This window comes from Nomascus leucogenys, chromosome 1a (assembly GCF_006542625.1).
Source record: "Nomascus leucogenys isolate Asia chromosome 1a, Asia_NLE_v1, whole genome shotgun sequence".
In the NCBI taxonomy this organism is placed as follows: Eukaryota; Metazoa; Chordata; class Mammalia; order Primates; family Hylobatidae; genus Nomascus; species Nomascus leucogenys.
The window spans coordinates 38,418,648-38,438,225 of NC_044381.1; the positions used below are offsets into that span (position 1 = coordinate 38,418,648).

Consider the following 19,578-nt stretch of genomic DNA (forward strand, 5'->3'; position numbering starts at 1 on the left):
GGTGGCGGGTGCCTATGATCCCAGCTACTAGGAGGCTTAGGCAGGAGAATTGCTTGAACCCACCAAGCGGAGGTTGCAGTGAGCCGAGATCACGCCATTGCACTCCAGCCTGGGTGACAAGAGCAAAACCCTGTCTCAATAAAACAAAACAAAACCACAGCGCTGAGTAAAAAAATAAGAAGTAGAACAAAATCTAATAAGATACAGTAGACTATATTATTATATTTTGCCAGACTATGTATACACGTGTTAGACTTCAAACTCATTAGAGCAGTTGTCTATGGAAAGAGAGGGGAATGGGAGAGGGAACGGTAACAGAGAATGAGATGAAAAAGGAATAAATATCTAAATTAAGTGTTTTGCTTCAACTCTAATGATCGAGTGATATTAACTGAGGAATATGATTAGTTCAACTCTGGCACTGAGGTCAATTGAAAATATTGATAAGATATAATATCTGTATTTGATAAATGGGCAGTGTAAATGAGGAAGATGACACAAGATTTACTTTATAGTAAAAACATACTGAGTAATATAAGTCAAGTAAATGTAGGTGTGATCAGAGATTAGTGTAATCAGAAAGAAGGCATTCTGGAAAAGATGAGCTTTTAGCTGGCATTGAAGAATAGTTATATTTAGATGTGTCCGTTAGATAAAATATTATTCTACACAAGGTAAACTTTGAGAAAAGTCAGAAAATGGAAAAAGTTCATGTCAAGTGTGGAAAACCAGTGATTAAGTTTTGCTGGAGTATTTGCCGCCTGAAGGGGATTTGTGAGAGAAAGGGTTCCTGGAAGATTTTAAAGGTGAGGCTAGAGAGTCCAATTACTCCAAGGCAGTAGAGATCCACTGAAGACTTTATAGCAGGAGAGTGACATCCCAAGGACACAGGAGTCATTGCTGATGTTCCCAAAGTGCCTGCTGATCTGAGCTGCCAGGGCCATTTGATTAGTATCAATGACTTCAGGGACTCATCTAGAGTTCTCACATTTCCTTGTACTTCCATTTGACTGAAGAATAAAGGACTTAGAAAATTGGAGCCCTAAGAAACAGTGAAAATAAGTCTGGGAAAATCCCTGGAGCCTAAAGTTAAGCTCTGCCTGTTCTTGGTTTCTTGTTGCTCCCTGGCAACTTCATTAAATTTCTGTTCCTCTTTCCACTCCAACGTATTGCAGCCCTTTGATGCCCTTAGATTTGCAAGTTCAACACCTTTTTTGGACTGTAGGTATGAAGACCCAGTTTTGAGCTAGGCTGACATTGGACAAGCTGGAAGGCCAGCAGTTCCTGCATCAGGTCATTGCAGGGAAGTAGGTATTAAAGAGCTGAGCCAGAGCCCTGGGTGCCAGGACTGGGAAGAAGGCTGGTCTGGCAATCTCAGAATGGCATGGTATTGACAGGTGACAGCAAACACTCATGATCATGGAGGTCTAACTTGAAGTTGCCAGATTGTCATGACCTACAGACTTAGTCTCATTGTTCTTTAAACTTAGTTTGAAAATTTAGAAAGCAACAGAATGAAAAAAGTTCCACTTGGTTATCTTGCCTTCTCTTGTAATTCAGGTGAGAATGTGAATGCAACTGGACTATCTTTTTCTCCTTGCCCAGTTCCTACACGTAAAGATTCCTTTACCAGGAACAGCCCTTAAGTCTTTGATGTCAGTTGTTTAATTCTCTGGAAACTGACCTCTGTTTCCCCATATCCTTCTTGCCTAACTTGTAGATTTTCTGGAGTTTGTCTCCCTGCAGCTGAAATTCTGGCAGCCAATAGGGGACTCAGCCTCACCCCAGTCTCTAGAATCAAACCAGGTATTAATAGGAGGGATTAAGTTGCTGTGACTCAACACTTAGGTACTCTAGCAGCAAAGATGCTTGATGTTGTCCAGCCCTGATCTTGGGCCCCAGTTTTCACAACAGGCTTCTATCTTGCTCCTAATCTGCTCTTTACACAGCTGCAAAAGCCCCTGCCTTGGCAACATTCCTGGTAACAAGATCCCTCTGGGGAATGGCTCAGCCTTGGTCCTCCACTCCTCCTCCCCCCATCACTTCTGCTGCCCCTCATACACTGAAGCCTTGCCCCTGAACACTGTCTTCATGATATTTACACGTTGTGCTCAGTATGGTGCTTGGGTCACAGACGATTAGTAAGGACCTGAACTATGTTCATCATTCCTAGGGGGAAGGGGAAGGGCCGGGGTCCACTAAAAGGGTGTCATTCATTGCTGATGTCCTGGAAACTGCAAACTGCCAATTTGAGTTTAGGAAACACCTATTATTCTACCTTGATTGTATCTAAAAATAGGGTGAGAAGGAAAGTGGTTTAGTGAACTCCACCCTCAGGAATAAATGCAGAGGGCAACACCCCAGTGAAGTGCAGTGGTCTGCAAGGTATATGTCAGACATCTGCCATTCCATGTCCTAGGAATGTACCTCTACCCTGCCCTTGGAATAGGAAAGTAGTCCTTGTATTCAAGCCAAATTGATATTGGGAGATCCACATATGATCTTCTCAGGGACACTACAGTCTGTACTCTCCTTCTTTGCTGCCTTTCAGGGAACATATACCAGACCTAGAACACTGATGACTATTCAGGAAAGGTATGGAAGAGTGGGCACAAGGTGGTACCCTGACTATTTTCTGGGGTCACCACCAGCTGGGACCCAGTTCTGATGACTGTTGTAGTCCTCTTGTAATAATTGCTTTCATGTTTGCTAAAATAAATAAATATCAATGTGTTTAACCAGTGATGATAACCACTTTGCTTTTTGGCAAATCCTAAAGAGATAAAACTAATTCATATAATTTAGCGGGGACAGAAAAAGGCACACACAAAAGTCTCATCCTCCTAGATCCATTTACCATCTTGAAAGGGACAAGTAACAGATAACTTGATAATTATGGAAGGATTCTATAACCTTACTCACTTCTACCAGATTGGCTACTTCATTATCCTATTTATTTTCAGAGATCAGGAAAAAGATCCTTAAATTTTTTAGGTTTCTGTGCTTATCTACAGATGTAGAAGAAAATGCAAAATGAGGGAGATTATGCAGTGGTATGAAACAAAATCTGAAGGGATAGAAAGGATGGCTGAGTTGCTGGAGAGGAAAGAAAGCTGAGTTCCTGGGGCCTGCTTTGAAGATGAAAGGAAGGCACCAGGAGATAAACTGGGCCAGAGATAGGTCTTGTGAGGCTTTGCAGTTAAAAAACCTGCAGATGGTTTTTGGATGGGATCAAATATCAGAAAGGCAGATAAGCCACAAACTCAAATTAGGTTCCAGTTAAGTTATTGTTCTCAGATACAATACTCAATACAATCCTTGGCATTTTGTTTCACATGCAAGCTTTTTCCTATCGTTCTTTCAATAAACATTTACTAAATGTCTGTTCTGCAGCAGGCACAGCTGTAGGTAAATTAGCCAGAAATCGATTGAAAACCAGTCCTCTATAAGTCAACTTAGCAAAGCATCAATTTGCCTAAAAACAATTTGCTAAATTTACCCAATTTATCACAAGTATATTTTTAAGGACTATTCTTCTTGAATATTCTTCTTAAATGTAGTATTCATGGGAATATTTTTAGGACTGTTCAAGTTGTAGCAAGTGAGGACGTAGGTGGTCTAGTGTTTTTCAGACATTTTTCCTAGCCTGTTTTTTTTTGCTAAGTATTGGTTAAGTGTTTGTCTCTAGGTTTGTTGTATTTGCTGTTCCTTCAGTCTGGACTGCCCTTCCCCAGATATTTTCATGTTCGCTTTCCAAATTGCCTGTCATTTTGTCAGACATATCACTGGATCCAGCTAAAAGGTGAATTTTGAAAACACTAAAATGTTTCCCTAAAGCAAATATTGTACAGAAATAGTCAAATCAGTCACAAATAAAAATTCAGTTTTCATTTTATCTTAAGAAGAATTTAAAGGACCAACTTATCAATGGTAATCAATTTGTAATTAGTTTAATTTACAATCACTCTGAAACCCTCAAACATCATTTTTTCAGATATTTATAGCTTGGATTAATTAAAAATTTCACACTTGCCTAGAGATTGTTCTACTTCATGTTACTCACTGCACATTCTAGAATTAGCATACAGATTTCTCTCACACTTAGTTGATACAGTAAAGAATTTAGTTATTTTTATAAATTGCATGAATTTATAGGTTTTTCTAAAATATGTTATTACCCTAGAAGTAGATAACCAGATGTTTAAAGTTTCAGACTTTAAACTGCCTATCAGTAGAAAAGAATATATTTAATTAAAAATCTCCAAAGAGATAATCCTAAGGAAAAAAAACAGCATATTGGCAGGAAAAGAGTAATTTTGAGTGTAGTACACCACATTCTAAATGAAAAATTTTGGATGACTTACAAGAATCCAGAGAGATTGAATCTGAATGGTGTGATTCAGCTGGTAAATATGTGCTATGCATTTACTAAGAAGTCATAAAGTACAGGAGAGAGGTCTCACTTAGAGGCATTTATATTTTATAAAATCAAAAAGACTTTAGTTTACTGAATAAGGTCAAGTTTTATTTACATGCAATGATAGAAAAGCCAACATAAGTGGCTATAACTAGGATCAAATATTTAAGATGCAACCAAAGGACTTCAACTTATAGTTTACGACAAATACACAGGAGATGAACCAGCTATAGGACACTATGAAGAAATAAACATATTTGAGACATTATACAAAACAACGGTCCTGGATGCTTTAAAAATTCAACGCCAAAGAAAAGAAGATGTGTTGGGGCATGAGGGTGCTACTGAGAACACTGTTGCGTTAAAAGAGATTAAAAGAAATACAGAAACAAAATGCGATATATAAACCTGGATTTAAAACAAAACCCAGCCATTCAACACATTGCTTAAATATATATCTGAGGAACAAATGAGAAAATTTGTACATGATCTGGGTATAAGATAATATTATAATAATTGCTAATTTTCTTGGATGTGTTAATAGTATTGTGATCATGTAGTGGAATGCCCTATTTTTAGGACATGACCCTGAAATATTTAGGGGAGAATATCATGAAGTCTGTTGCTTATTTTGATATAGATTCAGCAAATAACATACACACACAAGTGCACACACCCACTTATCTGGCAAAATGTTAACAATTGTTGAATCTAAATGGTAGGTGTCTAAGTGATATGAGTGTTCATTGTATTTTTCTTCTGAATTTTCTATATGTTAGAAAATGTTCATAATAAAACATTGGAAAAAATAAAAATTATGAAAGTTTTTGTAGTAAAAGACAGGTCCTTTTAGAATTTTGAAAAAAGGATCTTAAGGAATTATCTTTATTAAAGAAACAGAGCTAAACTTAAGAATAACATAGCACTCTTTATAAAGAATGCCATTAGCCTATTCCTAAATAAAATGCCAGGCAAATAATGATAATTATTCTTAAGACATAGGCGATTGGTCTTACAATACCAGTTATCTGTGTTTCTAACTATCCTGCATCCTCTCAGGGTAAATAAGGATGTTACTAGCTTACAGCACTATACCACTCTAAGCTCGTAGAGGTCAGTATATTATAAAGTATTTTCAATGTTATAGGCATCCAACCTTTACACAAATGTCAGAAAGGAGGCAGATGAAATTCTGACTTAATATAAAATCTAACAATCTTTGTAAGCAGAATGGTTGAATAAATATTTTTCCATTTAGCTAACATAGCACATGAATTAGTTGAATTTACCTGAGTAAGTGTGGAGCTCACTAAGATTGTGTCTTGGCATCGCTGGAATATTGCAGTAAGTGCAAAATGCTTCCCAAAGGATGCTGCTTTTTCACAGCCCAGGCTGGAGAAACCAACTTGGTGGCAAATTGATCTACCTGTTAAACAAGAAAATGAAACATGGAGCAGAAGAAATGTCTGTCAATGTTATAGACTAGAGCTCCTATAACAGCCAACGCTTTCTCAAGGTCCTAGATGATCCCAGTGGGCTTCAAAACCCACCATGGGCGACGTGCAGAGTGCCTCAGGGCAGTTAGGATGAGAAGACCTGGCATGCATGGCAGTCTAACAGGAAGGAGTTTAGCTTTCTATTTACCTGCAACTGAATATAGATTGCCACCTTGCATGCAAAAGCCCACTTTTCAGTCAGCTGCATTCAGAGATCTGATGCTGGATAACAGCTTCTTGGAAGGAATGTTCGTATTTTTTTGAAAATCTGAAACACAAGAAAAGCATTATTCTTGGGCACCAAATAAAGACCTGGTAAAAATCCTTATTGCCACAGAAAGTCATCATCTTCTGACATTGTGAGAGGTAGAACTTGGAGGCAGCAAACACTCTGCAATAATACATCAACGTTCAGATCTCTTTGAAAGAAAGTTTCCCATTATAGACTTGGCTAATTGTTATACTCTAGGTGAAGACCACCTGGAGGGAAATGTCTACATGGCAACTCATTTCTTCTACTAGAAGATGTCAAAAGTAGAAGCTGGTTAGTCATAGCGAGATTGCTGTCACCAGTGAACATGTCAACTGAGTCATACAAGGAACACCTAAAATGGACTTCTCAGAAGTTGAAAATGTTGCTTCTCTTGATTAGTAGTGCAGGAAGGGGAGAAATAGGTATTCCGTGATTAATGGGCAAACACACCCTTTCCCAGAGACTCAGACAGTTGGAGAAATCCATGAATGAATAAGTCAGAGAGGAAAAAAAATAGTGCCGATATAAACAAGGACCGTTTATTTTCTTCTTGTTTCCATGAAGAATGCCTTTTTGTTTGCAGATCCTCACTATTGCAGCAACCCAGAGAATAGAGGAAATTATGCCAATAACTAAAGCAAAACTTGAAGATTTCTTTAAAGTACCTAATTATGGTTTTAAAAAATTCTCCATCTCGATTTGCTGGAAGTTGAGACCCAGGTCTTCTGCAAGCCTGTGAAGTGAAAGAAATTTCTAACAACCTTCCCTGGGCCAAATCATCCTCTCCAATCTCTGTCCCTTCCTGTCTTTTCATTTCTGGTCATGCCTCCTTGGTGTACATTCAGGCTCATGATTCTCTGATTCTCTGATTCTCTGCCAGAACATACCTCTTCTCTCAAGGGCGTGCTAAATGGCTTGATACTCTGGCCAGTAAACAATTTGAAACCCTCCATTTGTATTTCATGGCAAAGTTGCTTGTGGACAATTGGGATTTCAGTTTAAAAAAATAAAGCATTTTTTCAAGTGAATTCTATTTTGTGACGTGGCTGTTGATTTCGTTTTAAAATTAGAGATGAGGACTAGGCTGAAAGACAAGCTGAGGGAAAGACTATGCTGTGCAGCAAAGTGCACAAAACTTAAGTGTATACGGCTTGGTGAATTTTTGGATATGAATCCACCTATGTAACCACCATCCGGAGCAAAATATTGAACATTTTAAGCATCCGAGAAGATTCTATCATGCTTCCTCCTAACCCTAACCTCCTTCCACATAAAGGTAATCATGATCCTGATTTCTATCACCAGGGATTCATTTCACCTGTTCTTAAACTTTATGTGAATGGAACAATACAACATGTACTCCTTTGTGTCTTTTATGTGTGTGAGATACACTTATGTTGTTACATGCAGCTGTGGTTTTTTTTTTCATTGCTATGGAGTATTCCATTATATGTAAATGCTTCCATTTCCATTCTGTTGCTTTGGTTGTTACAAAATATGTCATTTCACGGGCACATGCACTTAAAAAAAACAGACTTTGTAGGTCGGGCGCGGTGGCTCACGCCTGTAATCCCAACACTTTGGGAGGCTGAGGTGGGCAGATCACGAGGTCAGGAGATCGAGACCATCCTGGCTAACACAGTGAAACCCCGTCTCTACTAAAAATACAAAAAATTAGCCAGGCGTGGTGGTGAGCGCCTGTAGTCCCAGCTACTTGGGAGGCTGAGGCAGGAGAATGGCATGAACCCGGAAGGCGGAGGTTGCAGTGAGCCGAGACTGCACCACTGCACGCTAGCCTGGGCAACAGAGCAAGACTTCGTCTCAAAATATATATATATATATATTTTATAGAGCAGTTGTAGGTTCACAGCAAAATTAATCAGAAAGTACAGTTTCTATCAACTCCCTGGCTCCACAAACGTACAGCCTCCGCCACTATCAACATCCCCCTACAGAGTACTACATTTGTTATGATTGATAAACCTTTATTGACACATTGTTATCACCCAAATTGACCCCTTTCATTATGAAATGCCCTTCCAAAATCCCTAACAACTCCTGTGCTCTGAACTCTTCTTTTTCTGAAGTTAATATCATTATTCCTGCTTTCTTTCTATTAGGGTTGGCACAGTGTATCTTTCTCCATCCATTTACTTTTAATATATGTGTCTTTATATTTAATGTGGGTTTCTTGTAGAGAACATAGCTGGGTCTTATTTTTTGATGTACTCTGACAATCTGTCTTCTAGTTGGTACATTTAACCATTGACATTTAAAGTAATTATTGATATAGTTGGATTAATATCTGCCATATTTATTACTGTTTTCTATCAGTTGCCTTTGTTTTTTGTTTTTATTTTTGAATTCCATTCCTTTTCTGCCTTTGGAGGTCATAATGGATAATTTTAGATTATTCCATTTTCTCTCCTTTCTTAAGATACTTTTTTTGTTGCTTTTTTTAGTAGTTGCCTTAGAGTTTGCATTATACATTTACAACTAATCTAAGTCACCTTTCAAATAACGCTATATCCCTTCATAAGTAGTACAAGTACTTTACAACAAAAAAAATCTTATTCTTCCCTCCTGTCCCTCGTATTATTGTTGTCATTCATTTCACTTATCCATAAGCATATACACATATATGTATTCATATACATATATGTTAGCATACATAATCAAATGCGTTGTTGCTACTATTATTTTGAAGAAACTGTTTTCTGTTAGATCAATTAAGAATAAGAAAACTAAATGTTTAAAATTTTCCTTCACTTTTTCCTTCTCCAATACTCTTCTTTCTACAGATCCCAGTTTCTGACCTGTAGCATGGTCCCTCTCTCTGAAGAACTTCCTGTAATATTTCTTGCGAGGTGAGACTGTTGGCAATAAATTTCCTCAATTTTTGTTTGTCTGAGAAAGTCTGTATTTCTTCTTCACTTTTGAAGAACAGTTTTGCAGAGTAGAGAGCTCTAGGTTGGTGGCTATTTTTTTTTTCTTGAGACGGAGTCTCCCTCTGTCGCCCAGGCTAGAGTGCAGTGGCGCGATCTCAGCTCACTGCAAGCTCCGCCTCCCGGGTTCACGCCATTCTCCTGCCTCAGCCTCTCCGAGTAGCTGGGACTACAGGCGCCCGCCACCACGCCCGGCTAATTTTTTGTATTTTTGGTAGAGACGGGGTTTCACCGTGCTAGCCAGGAGGGTCTCGATCTCCTGACCTCGTGATCCGCCCGCCTCAGCCTCCCAAAGTGCTGGGATTACAGGCATGAGCCACCGTGCCCGGCCTGTTGGTGGCTATTTTCTCTCAACACATCAGATATTTCACTCTACTCTCTTCTTGCTCGCATAGTTTCTGAGGAGATTATGACATAATTCTTATCCTTGTTCCTCTATAGATAAGGTGTTTTTCCTCCTCTGGCTTCTTTCAAATTTTTTTGTTTTATCTTCATTTTCTGCAGTTTGAATATGATATAGCTAGGTGTGGTTTTTTGGCATTAATCCTGCTTGGTGTTCTCTGAGCTTTCTGGATCTCTGCTTGGTATCTGATATTAATTTAGGGAAATTCTCAGTCATTATTGCCACCACTATTTCTTCTGTACCTTTCTCTCTTTCTTGTTTCCATTATGCCAATGTTACATACAGTTCTTAGATATTCTGGGGTTTTGTTTGTTTTTTGTTTTTGTCCTTTTCCTATGAATTCTCAATTTTGGAAGTTTCTACTGACAAATCCTCAAGACCAGAAATTCTTTCGTCATCTATCCAGGATGATGGGCTCATGAGTAATGAGTCCATCAAAAGTATTCATTTCTGTTACAGTGTTTCTGATTTGTAGTATTTTTATTATTTCCTAGAATTCCTATCTTTCTGCTTACATCACACATCGATTCTTGCATGTTATTGACTTTTTTCACTGGAGCCCTTAGCATATTTATCACAGTTGTTTTGAATTTCCAGTCTGGTAACTCTAACATTCCTGCCATACCTGAATTGATTTGGATGCTTATTCTGTCTCTTCAAAGTGTAATTCTTGCCTGTTAGTATGCCTTGTAATTTGCTGTTGAAAGCCAGACCCCCCAAAGCTCCTGGATTCTCATGTGCATAGACACTTAGGAGCCCAGCCAGGTCTCCTGACAGGTCTGAGTGTGGCCAGGTCTCATGGTGAGTACAGTCCTGTCTCCAGTGGAGGCTCTGCCATGCTTAAGTACATCACAGGCACAGTTAGAGAATTTCAAGTTTTAATTCTATGGAGTTTTATTGAACAGAAAAGATCAGAGATAGGAATTGAATACTTTTTGTCATGGCTACAATTTTTTTTTCTAAAAGCCAGTCAGAATTTGCAGTTCACAAAGACCCCCAAACCAAAATTTAATATTGAGTGACTGTCATCAACTCCTGACATTGAGGGCTGGTTATTATGAAGCCACAGCTTGATAAAGGCCTTTTGATAATAGAAGCTGTCTTCTACCTTTGTTACGGGAAAAGGGTCCTGATCCAGACCCCAAGAGAGTTCTTGGATTTTGTGCAAGAAAGAATTCCAGGCGAATCCATAGAGTAAAGTGAAAGGAAGTTTATTAAGAAAGTAAAGGAATACAAGAATAACTACTCCATAGGCAGAGCAGCGCGAGGGCTGATGGTTGCCCATTTTTATGGTTATTCTTTGATGATATGCTAAATAAAGGGTGGATTATGCATGCTTCCCCTCTTTTAGACCATATAGGGTAACTTTCTGACGTTGCCATGGCATTTTATAAACCATCACAGAGCTGGAGCTGGTGGTGTGACGGGATCTTTGGGGTGTTGCTTTTCTGGCTGGAAACCTCCATGCTGGCAGGGCCTTTGCCCAAGTTCTTGTCCTGGATCCAGGAAGAGTGAGGTGTGCAGACAAGTGGAAGATAAACAATATGAAGAGGAGCTTTACTGAGTGTTGCAAGAGCTCAGAGGAATCCCACAATGGGTAGCTCCTCTCTGTATGCAGGTTGTCTAGTGGAGTGTTCAGCTCTCAGCAGAGAGGAGGCCCTGGAGAGGGTGGCTCCTCTGCGCAGACAGGTCATTTGGACATCGCCGCAGGTCTCTGAAGCTCTCAGCAGAGAGGATAGCTCCTCTCTGCCAGCAGGTTGTCTTGTCAGCAGAGAGGGTAATTCCTCTCTGCAACTGGTCATCTGGTGGCCTCTCCATCCTTTGTTCTGCTCTGGCTGAGCTGGGGGCTTTTATGGCCTTCAGAGGGGAGGAAGTGCATGCTAATTGGTTGGTGGGTGGCCACAGGGGGCCCGGAAGAGGCATCATGAGTCCCCGCTCTGGTCCTTGGGACTGACTGGCAGCCAGGCCCCCAGCCTACAGACCCCTGAAGGAGGGGCCTTGCTGGGGACCACCCACTTCTGCCCATGAATCTGTCTGCCTTCCGCTACCATTCATGGTCCTGGGGCTCCGCCTCAATCCCCCTCTGAGATCAGGGCAGGCACCGGGAGAGGAGAGAGGCCAGGCACTGGTTGCAGGCACCCCCAAGCCTGCAGGGATGGGGGTGGGGAGTGGGCATAGAGGGGCATGTGTTGCGGGGGAGTGTGGGCCTTCCCAGGTCCCCAGAAGATGCAGGCTGCAGAGGTGCCCAGGTCCTGCACCTAGGAGGGCTGCTGCAGCTGCACCCAGCTTCTTTATTGCAACCTGTTTTATCAGCAAGATCTTTATGACCTATGTCTTGTGCCGACCTCCTAATCTTACCCTGTGACTTAGAATGCCTTAACCTCCTTGGAATGCAGCCCAGTAGGTCTCAGCCTCGTTTTACACAGCTCCTATTCAAGATGGAGTTGCTCTGGTTCAAATGCCTCTGACATCTTTGTGCTGATAAAAATACATATCTTTGGCTGGGTGCAGTGGCTCACGCCTGTAATCCCAGCACTTTGGGAGGCTGGGGAGTGCGGATCATGAGGTCAGGAGATCGAGACCAGCCTGACCAACATGGTGAAACCCCGTCTCTACTAAAAATACAAAAATTAGCTGGGTGTGGTGGCACGCACCTGTAGTCCCAGCTACTCGGGAGGCTGAGGCAGGAGAATCGCTTGAACCAGGGAGGCTGAGGTTGCAGTGAGCCAAGATAGCACCACTGCACTCCAGCCTGGCGACAAAGCAAGACTCCATCTCAAAAACAAACAAAAAAATTAAAAATTTAATTTCAAACCCATAATAATTAGTGGATCTTCTATCTTTGATAAAGCTGAAACAAAACCTACAAAAATCATTATGCATCTTCGAACTATATTGAATTATAGAAAATTATTTTTTGAATGTTGAAATCAAATCTTAAGAGTTTCAGCTGGTCTTTTTCAGCATTACAATAAATTCTAGCACAGGTTTCCCAAAGCGAGTTCTAAAACAGACGTTCTCAAACAATAACATGTACCTAGGGATCTTGTTAGAAAGCATATTTTAATTCATTAGGTCTGGGGTAGGGCCTGAGATTCTGCATTTTAACAAGCTCTGAGGAAACACTGATGATGCTGATCCACTATTACAGATTGAGTAGCAAAGGTTGGTGACCCTGATGAGCCCCCATTATTATGAAAATACAGCCGGGAATGGTTAGGTGTGTGTTCCAACAGGAAAAACAATGTCTGTGTTAAATGACGCTAGTTCAATTTTAAGTCCTGCCACTTGCTAGCTGTGCAATCTTGAACAAATTCATGCAATGATTCTGAGCTTCAGTTTTCTTATCTATTAAATGTGTGTATTACTCGCCTTACTAGCTCAAAATATAGTGGAGTTTCTTCTAACTTAAAAGTTAGATTCTAAGTAAATGTATAAAGCAAAAATATATGTATGTGTATGGTATATATATAAGTACATGCTTGGAAGTACCTTTAAATCTTCCGTTAAGTATATGATTTTAATAAATCCAACACAGTTAGGTAGAGACTTTGCAGTATTATCTAGACAGTAATCTGTTCCTGGACAGTTGGCATCATGGTTTGTTGGAACATTTTGCAGTCCTGGTGAGGTTCAAATTCCCTTCCATCTCCAAGAAGGGGTGGAAAGGACAGTAATTGTCCAAATCCCCTAAGGATTGCCCTCTGATTCTCAAAGACATTGAGCAATTTCAAATTAACTTTCAAATCTGTTTGTGTAAACTGTATCCCTTTTCAGAAAGAACAATCTACCACATTCACTTATAAACAGAAACTTAAATTGCAACAGATGTTTCCCTTTTTGAAAAGGTTCTTGAATTCATTGACAGACCTTTGGCTAAACTGATGAATTAATTTGTTCGGGCCAGATTTCATAAATCCTCTAATAATTCTTCCCTTTACACATATTGACTTGATTTTTCAGCTCTACAGCATGTGGTTTAAATGTTTTAACCATTACTGCTTTAATCAACTAACATTTATTTCAAGGTTGGATGATGACTGACCATTGAAAGATATAGCTAACTAATAAATAAAGTCCAATTTGTCAGTTAAGTAAACCTGGGTATCTAAATAATAAGTAGAAATCAGTCTGTGTCACTGAATTTTGAAATGTTTGGCAGCTTTAATTAACTCTTTCTCTCCCAGGACTCTGTGGAAGATAAATTTCTGGATATTGCTACAAAGCTTGGGCATGCATGTAGATGCCATGCTTAGATGTAGCTAATTGAGCTTGGCTATACACAAGCCAGCTTTTAACTATACAAGTAGATTTGTTTATGGCGTGTTAGACTCTTTTTAAAATTAATACACAAAAGCTAAGTACCAATTTAGTGTGGTTCTAATCAAGTTTTAATACAAAATTGAGCTGAGCTTTTCAATTTTATTTTTATTAACTCACAGCACTAAACTTGAGGTGAACCTTGCTTACCATAAACAAGTTTAAACTTAAGTTTGGTAAAAAAAATTTCAAAGAGTGTATATCAAGCTTTTTAAGAGCATCTGTTAGAAAACTTTATTTCTAGAGTGCAATGAGCTGAATGTCATCAGTGTTCTTTGGTGGTTAATTATCACAGGGCCATGAGAGAAACTCAGGGGATCACTTACTGGTTATACCAAGAATGGATTAAGTTGATTATTTTCCTTTTCGATATGAGCACTGTCAGAGTCTAGGATTTCCATTAGAATATTGAAGTGAGAGTGGTTATAATTTCAAGATAAAATGCCTTTATCTTGGGATAAAGGTATTGGGAAACTGTGCATTGGGAAAACCATTTGATTATGACCCTCTCAAACTTAGACTGGCTAAGTATAAGATAAAGGATAAAACACACGCAAAACAGCATCAGAATTACCTGGATGCTAGTTAAAACACAGACTGAGACAAGGGTGCCAAAATCATTCAATGGAGAAAGGTCAGTCTTTTCAACAAATGGTGGTGAGAAAACTAGATATCCATATGCAAAAGAATGAAGTTGGACTTTTAACCTTATATCATATATAAAAATTAACTCAAAATGAATCAAGAACCTAAATGTAAGAGCATAAACTGTAAAACTCTTAGAGGAAGACATGGGGGAAATCTGCATGACATTGGACTTGGCAATAATTCCTTGGATATGACACCAGAAGCACAGGCAACAAAATAAAAAATAGATAAGTTGGACTTAATCAAAATTAAAACCTTTGCCTATCAAAAGTCACTACAAGCCGGGCGTGGTGGCTCACGCCTGTAATACCAGCATTTTGGGAGGCCGAGGCGGGTGGATCACCTGAGGTCAGGAGTTTGAGACCAGCCTGGCCAACATGGTGGAACCCTATCTCTACTAAAAATACAAAAAATTAGCCGGGCGTGGTGGCAGGTGCCTGTAATCCCAGCTACTTGGGAGGCTGAGGCAGGAGAATCGCTTAAACCTGGGGGCGGAGGTTGCAGTGATCCAAGATCAGGCCATTGCACTCCAGCCTGGGTGACAGAGCAAGCCACTGTCTCAAAAAAAAAAAAAAGTTACTATAAAGACAGTGAAAAAAATAACTCACAAAATGGGAAAAAAAATTGCAGATCATCTATCTGATAAGAGATTAATATCCAAAAATATATGAAGAACTCCTACAACTCAACAGAAAAAGACAAACAATCCAATTCAAAAATGGGATAACTTGGTTGGGTATGGTGGCTTACAGCTGTAATCCCAGTGCTTTGGGAAGCTGAGGCCGTTGGATCACTTGAGCTCAGGAGTTTGAGACCAGCCTGGCCAATATAGTGAAACCCCGGCTCTACTAAAAATACAAAATTAGCCAGATATGGTGGCCCGTGCCTGTAGTGTCAGCTACTCTGGAGGCTGAGGCAGGAGAATTGCTTGAACCCAGGAGGTGGAGGTTGCAGTGAGCCAAGATGATACCATTGTACTCCAGCCTGGGTGACAGAGCAAGACTCCATCTCAAAAAAAAAAAAGACGACTTTAACAGATATTTCTTCAAAGAATATATACAAATGACCAAGAAACATAGGAAAAGAAGCTCAATATCATTAGGAAAGTGCAAATCAAAACCACAATAGGATGTAACTTCACATCCATTAGGATGGCTGCTATCAAAAAAGTAGAAAACAGCAAATGTTGGCAAGGATGTGGAGACATTGGAACACTTGTGTCTGCTGGTAGGAATGTGAAATGGTGCTGCTGCCGTGGAAAGCAGATTGGCAGCTCCTCAAAAAGCTAACAGAGAATTATCCTGTGATCCATCAATCCCCATTCTCAGTTTATACTCAAAAGAATTGAAAGCAGGGACTCAAAGAGATGTTTGTACAATGTTTATAGCAGCATAATTCATGATAGCCAAAAGGTTGAAACAACTCCAATGGCCATCAACAGATCAACAGCTAAACAAAATATGGTATATACATAAAATGGAATATTATTCAGCCTCAAAAAAGAGTGAAATTTAGATACATGTTTCAACCTAGATGAGCCTGAAAAACATTATACTAAGTGAAAAAAAAAAGATACAAAAATATTGTATGATTCCACTTATGTGAGGTACCTAGAACAAACAGACAAATTCACAAAGACAAAAAGTAGAATAGAGGTGTTACCAGGGACTAGGGATGGGGTTGGGGGAATGGGAAGCTATTGCTGAATGGGTATAGAGTTTCTGTTTGGGATGATAAAAAAGCTCTGGAAATGAGTAGCAGTGATGGTTGCGCAGTATCATGAATATATGTAAAACCACTAAATTCTACACTTACAAGTGGTTCAAAGGGTAAATTTTATATTATGTATATTTTACCACAATGAACACACACACGCACACAAACAGAGAGAGAGAGAGAGATTGCTGGGTCCTATTCCCAGAGTTTCTGACTCTATAGGTCTGAGCTGGAGCCAGTTCTTTTTTCTTTCTTTCTTTCTTTTTTTTTTTTTTTTAGATAGAGTCTTGCTCTGTCAGGCTGGAGGGCAGTGGCGCAATCTCGGCTCACTGCAAGCTCTGCCTCCCGGATTCAAGCGATTCTCCTGCCTCAGCCTCCTGAGTAGCTGGGACTACAGGCATGTGCCACCAAGCCCAGCTAATTTTTGTATTTTAGTAGAGACAGGGTTTCACCATGTTGGCCAGAATGGTCTCGATCTCTTGACCTCGTGATCCACCCACCTTGGCCTCCCAAAGTGCTGGGATTACAGGCATGAGCCACCGCGCCCAACCCAAGAATTTACATTTCTAACAAGTTCCCAGGTAATGCTTACGCTGCTGGTCTGGAAACCACACTTGAAGAAACCTCTCCTTTAGAAAATAGTTCTTGTCTCCTAAGAGGAGAAGGAATGCGAAAGAGGATTTTGAAGAAAGCTTCCAAATTGTGGCCACCTCTGATAGAAGGTCATAGACACTTGAAACTCAGTGCTGAAGGGGATGCTGTAGTCATGCCCAGGCTCAATGGGAAAGAGCTCCAGGACGAGGGGGGCTTGCATACCATGGGACAGGGGGAGGAATTGACAACACAGATCCACATATTTATCATCCACAAGGTTGACTGGTCTTAATCTTGTGCTTGTCATATCCATGTTATAATACAATCACATTTGTACACTTGACTTTAATTTACATCACAGAGTTATATGTCTTTGATGCAAGACTTCAGCAAAATGGCCCAGCCAGGGTGTTAGGGTTTTCTGGCATTCTACCCATGGAAGAGGAGAAGATTGGAATGAAGAGAGGAAGGCACAAGGGAGAAAGCTGACATATGGAATCAAGTTGGAGAAAATAGTGGGAAATAGAAAAGTGTGTGCAAAGATTTCTTGTGAATTCCTAAGTACTCAATTAAAAGCAGACCAAAACTTGAGAATTGGGTTGAAGGCTAAGGACTGTGAGTGGGGAAAGGGTGGACAATGCATTTTCAGGGACCAGCCCCATCACTGGCTCAGGGTCTCCTAGGCACGGCTCTTCTCAGGCAAGCTGTGCTGGAAGCCTGGATTACATCTGGAATTCAAGAACTCTACCTGTTTCAAATACAGCCTAGAGAACACAGGTGGTCCACAGGCTGCATTTTTGCCACCCACAACTTTGGGCCACATTTAGAGGAGCCGGTGAAAGAATCAATCTGCTGAGTCAGAGTAAAATTCAACAAGCTCTTATTCAAATAGGCACTCGTACATGTTGCCATATTAAACATGCGAGTGGTCCCATTAGTAATAAACTCTTCAGACACAAAAGGCATTTGTGTCACAAATTCTATCCAAGTTATAAATAGAGGGAAAAGCATCTGGGAATGTGAAGTCAAGAGTCCTCTATGTTTTGACTCTAGCTCGAGTGCAGACCAAAAACATAGGTGTTCACCTCTCAGTTCAGTTCAGTTTAACAATATTTCTCAAGGATCTATCTGTGAGGCACTTGGATGCATGGTCTATAAATAAGACCAAGTCCCTTTCTTGAAAGTGTTTAAAATCTAATGAAGGGGAGGGAGATAAAGACACAGATCAATACATTCAAGACAGGGTATTGAAGATGTTATGAGAGTAATACAAGTAAAACATTGACCAAGTTAAAAAGGACAAAACAAAACAGCAAGTAAGGTGTCAACTCCTCCATATTTCATTAGAATACTAGGCATTTGATAAATGGCTCTTCGAGTGAATTAAATGAGCATTATCTCTTCCCAGACCTAAACAGCCCACCAATGACCTAGTTTACAATTTATGCACTGTTAATTTGCCTAATTAGACCCAATATCTACTTCTGTGCCACAAAATCATATGATTAGAGCATTAATAGTCATGAAATGCTTTATAGACCTGGGCTTCTCCAATCAGAGACGTTACAATCTACTAAATAAAGAATAACTTGAAGAGGGATTTAAATAGAGGAGGGTATTGAGAAAGCCATAAATATAGTAAAAGAGAAGTTAAAATCGGTACGTGGGGTTCATAGCGTTAAAGGAAATGATTTACCTCTGAAACTCATGTTTGTTTCTACCAGATGAGCAGGAAGAGATTCTGAAGAGGAAAAGATTATTAGAAGTAGGAATAACTAGCTTGGGCAAAATGGCAAGACCTCCATCTCTTAAAAAAAAAAAAAATGGCTGGGTGTGGTGCTGCACACCTGTAGTCCCAGCTACTCAGGAGTCTGAGGCTGTGGTGAGCTATGCTCGTGCCACTGCACTCCATCCTGGGTGACAGAATGAGACCTTGTCTCAAAAAAAAAAAAAAAAAAGAAAGAAAAAAATCATGTATGAATCAATCAGCCAAGTTTCTCTTAGCATCCAATTCATATCATGTATCATACTTGGCACACTGACCCATTTTTGTAGGAGTTCAAGACAGAATGTTCCTGTTAATTGAAATTCTTTCATTTTGCACACTGGAGGGTCATTCCTGCAGATTAGGCTTCATGAGCTTGGCAAAATGGAGCCCATGTTGCAAAGGAAAAGCAAAAGTCGTTGAGCTCCTTGGAATTTCTTGGCAGTGGAAAATCTTTTCAAAAACAAGCATCTTCAAGGCAGTGTTCTCAAAAGTTACGAGGTTCTACATATATTTTAGCAACATGCTTTTAAAGGAAAAGCCCAAGACTGATGATTTCTATTCTACTGAAGAATACAATATGTAGTTATGGTTCTTAATCTTACTGTGCAAAATTAATCTCACATTAAGCAGACATGAGCCGTGAAACTGATGCAGCAAAGAATAGTGAATAGGAGGAAATCAAGCATTTGATAGAACATTGTGATACAATGTTGCAATGCAGGATTTCTTTATCTACTTCATAGTTTTTAAAATAAAATTACAATTCCTTTCACTCTTCTGTATAAGGTATCTGTATTTAATGGACGACTATTTGACAAATAAGTAAACGCCTAACTAACTAACATGCTAATATCACAGTTTACCATATAATTTATCAGGTAACGATAGGCATTTCTTCAGCCACTGACCAGGTGTTCATACCTAAGAAAATTGCCTAGTTTCTCTGAGCTTTCATTTCTGTCTTAGTTTGTGTTTCCCTTGTGGCACACCCTGAAGTAAAGACTTTATTTAGGAGGCA

The 19,578-nt window shown here is 39.7% G+C and overlaps 1 long non-coding RNA gene across 1 annotated transcript; it reads right to left on the bottom strand.

Moving 5' to 3' along the window:
- Positions 1–8,948: 8,948 nt before the first annotated feature.
- Positions 8,949–18,402, bottom strand: LOC115831507. The gene is made up of 3 exons (XR_004026998.1): positions 18,145–18,402; positions 13,865–13,871; positions 8,949–8,982 (listed from the first exon to the last, which is right to left on the bottom strand). It is a non-coding gene; the product is annotated as an uncharacterized LOC115831507 (long non-coding RNA).
- Between the last annotated feature and the right edge of the window lie 1,176 nt (positions 18,403–19,578).